General features: G+C 42.7%; 1 protein-coding gene across 1 annotated transcript in view; it reads left to right on the top strand.

Moving 5' to 3' along the window:
* Positions 1-3571, top strand: part of SLFN11 (schlafen family member 11) — a 139134-nt gene that overhangs the window by 140 nt on the left and 135423 nt on the right. The gene's annotated exons all lie outside the window — the stretch shown is intronic.

Raw genomic sequence — 3571 nt, 5'->3', positions numbered from 1 at the left:
GTACGTAAGTAAAGCTGAGTGCCCGCTTCTGTCATTCACTATAATAGGTGAAGTGCATACTCATGATGGTGCCCATGTATAGTCAGTTATAGGGAACTCCCAATCTACATGACATTATCACAGTGACAATAGGCTATAGAAACTGCAACAAAAACTGCTATTAGGGGACGTTCACATGTATCCAATCCATTGCAGATTTCACACTTTATGTTGCTTAACCCCTTTAGGACTGAGCCCTTTTTCACCTTAAGGACTCAGCCGTTTTTTGAACATCTGACCACTGTCATTTTAAACATTAATAACTCTGGAATGCTTTTAGTTATCATTCTGATTCCGAGATTGTTTTTTCGTGACATATGCTACTTTAACTTAGTGGTAAAATTTTATGGTAACTTGCATCCTTTCTTGGTGAAAAATCCCCAAATTTGATGAAAAAATAGAAAATTTTGCATTTTTCTAACTTTGAAGCTCTCTGCTTGTAAGGAAAATGGATATTCAAAATAAAAAAAAAATTGATTCACATATACAATATGTCTACTTTATATTTGCATCATAAAATTTATGAATTTTTACTTTTGGAAGACATCAGAGGGCTTCAAAGTTCAGCAGCAATTTTCAAATTTTTCACAATTTTCAAACTCGATATTTTTCAGGGACCAGTTCAGATTTGAAGGGTCTTCATATTAGAAATACCCCACAAATGACCCCATTATAAAAACTGCCCCCCCCCCCCCCCCCCAAAGTATTCAAAATGACATTCAGTCATCATTTTAACCCTTTAGGTGTTTCACAGGAATAGCAGCAAAGTGAAGGAGAAAATTCAAAATCTTCATTTTTTACACTCGCATGTTCTTGTAGACCCAATTTTTGAATTTTTGCAAGGGGTAAAAAGGAGAAAATTTTTACTTGTATTTGTAGCCCAATTTTTCTCGTGTAAGCACATACCTCATATGTCTATGTAAAGTGTTCGGCGGGCGCAGTAGAGGGCTCAGAAGGGACGGAGCGACAAGGGGATTTTGGAGAGAACATTTTTCTGAAATGGTTTTTGGGGGGCATGTCACCTTTAGGAAGCCCCTAGGGTGTCAAAACAGCAAAAAAAACAAAAAACACATGGCATACCATTTTGGAAACTAGACCCCTTGAGGAACGTAACAAGGAATTAAGTGAGCCTTAATACCCCACAGGTGTTTCATGACTTTTGCAAATGTAAAAAAAAAAAAAAAATTACCTAAAATGCTTGGTTTCCCCAAAATTTTACATTTTTACAAAGGGTCAAAGCACAAAATACCCCCCAAAATTTGATGCCCAATTTCTCCCAATTCAGAAAACACCCCATATGGGGGTGAAAAGTGCTCTGCTGGCGCACTACAGGTCTCAGAAGAGGAATAGCCACATTTGGCTTTTTGGAAGCAAATTTTGCTCTGGGGGCATGCCGCATTTAGGAAGCCCCTATGGTGCCAAGACAGCAAAAAAAAAACACATGGCATACCATTTTGGAAACTAGACCCCTTGGGGAACGTAACAGTGTTACAGTGAGTACTCACAGGTTTTTTTGAACAGTGGGCCGTAAAAGTGAAAAATTAGATTTTTTTGCACTATATTGATAGTGTTAGCCCAAATATTTCATTTTCACATTGGGTAATAGGGCAAAAGGCCCCCAAAATTTGTAGAACAACTTCGTCTGAGAAAAAAAAATACCCCATATGTGGATGTAAATTGCTCTGTGGACGCACTACAATGCTCAGAATAGAAGGAGTGAAATTTTGTTGAAATCGAAGTCGGGGGTCATGTGCATTTATAAAGCCCCCAACAGAAAAAAAAAAAACACATGTGACACAATTTTAGAAACTACACCCCTCAATGAACGTAACAAGGGGTACAGTGGGAAATAACACATCACAGGTTTTTTGAAAAATGGGCCATAATTTGAAAAATAAAATGTTTTTACACTAAAATGCTGGGGTTACCCAATTTTTAACATTTTCACATGGGGTAATATGAGGAATTGGGTTGCAAATTTTGGAGGGCTTTTTCCCCTGACTATAAAAATACATCCACATATGGGGTAACGTGCTGGACGGGCGCACAACAAGGCTCAGAAGTCATAGAGGTCACTTTGTATTTGTGGCCTATGGCATATCAGTAGCTGACGGTTACATACATTCCGAGGAAAATACAAAAATGAAACACCCAAATGTGACACCATTACAGAAAGTACCCACCCTGAGGAATGGGTATAGGGGTAAAGAGGACATTTCTAACGCACAGGTGTTTCCTAAATTTATTTTCCAGGAATGGATGAAGGGTAGCTTTTGAAAATTGCAATTTTCAACCTATACTCTGCTTCATCTTTCTGGGAACAACTAACATGTGACTCCGAATTGTCGCCTGGAAATACGACAGAGCTCAGCGAGAACTCTTCGCATTTGAGGCGGATGTTTGTTACGGACCTAACAGTTACATACATTCAGAGGAAAATACAAGAAAGGAACACCCCAGGGATGTGGAAATTCTATCGCCCGACGCCCGGGACAAGTAGTTTTAGGCACCGGGCAGGTGAATTGTTCATAGATTTAGCCCTGTATCGGGCGAGCAGGGACAGACCAACTTCTCCCCTTATTTTTCTTTAATGTCGGTGTGAGGCGCAGGAGCGGATGGGAGTCTATACCTCACACCAGCGCTCAGGGTGTATGGAGGGGGTGGCGGCCTCCAGCTGACTGCAGAGTCCCCTTATCTCCCCTCCCGGAGGATGGACGGAGCTCAGAAGACACAGCAGGGTGAGAGAAAGGACGTAGACAGCTCCGTGCACAGCTCTCCCCTCCCCCACACAGCTCTATCCCTCCCCTGATCTGTCTCCACAGGACCTAATTCACCACGGGGAGGTTGCTTGTTTGCACGGGGAAAACACAGAGCGGGGGGGTGAGGGGGAGGACGGAAATCTCACCTCACACCGGCCGGGACTACAGCTCTGATGTCCACTCATGGCGGCTCAGGTGAGGAGGCAGAGAATACAGGCGGCAGGAAGGGTGGTTGTATATGTATGGTCTGAGTGTATGTGTGTATGTAATGTATGATGGGGGGGGGGGGGGGAAGCGGCAGGTGTATGTATGATGTGTGCATATGTATGGTGTATATCAGTGTTTCCCAACCAGGGTGCCTCCAGCTGTTGCAAAACTACAACTCCCAGCATGCCCTGGGCATGCTGGGAGTTGTAGTTTTGCAACAGCTGGAGGCACCCTGGTTGGGGAACACTGGTGGATATGTATGGTGTGAGTGTATGTGTGATGTGTGTATGATGTCTGTCTGTGTGATGTGTATGTAATGTATGATGTGTATGATGTCTGTGTGTGATGTGTATGTAATGTATAATGTGTGTACAATGGCCCTCATTTACTATTCTAAACCCGACCTCTTTTGTTGTTTTTTTTTGTCGCATCTTTGTCTGCGCCATGTCGCAGACATCATGCGCCAGTCTGCGACACGATGCAACATTTTTTCCCGACGGACCGTGTGGATTCTCCCAAACCGGAAAAAGGGGCGTAACCCGACATTTCTGAGCTTTCCCACGTAT

The sequence above is a fragment of the Hyla sarda genome, chromosome 2, assembly GCF_029499605.1.
Source record: "Hyla sarda isolate aHylSar1 chromosome 2, aHylSar1.hap1, whole genome shotgun sequence".
Lineage (NCBI taxonomy): Eukaryota > Metazoa > Chordata > Amphibia > Anura > Hylidae > Hyla > Hyla sarda.
Note: the sequence above shows the minus strand (reverse complement) of the source record. Positions and strands in the feature narration are given on the sequence as shown.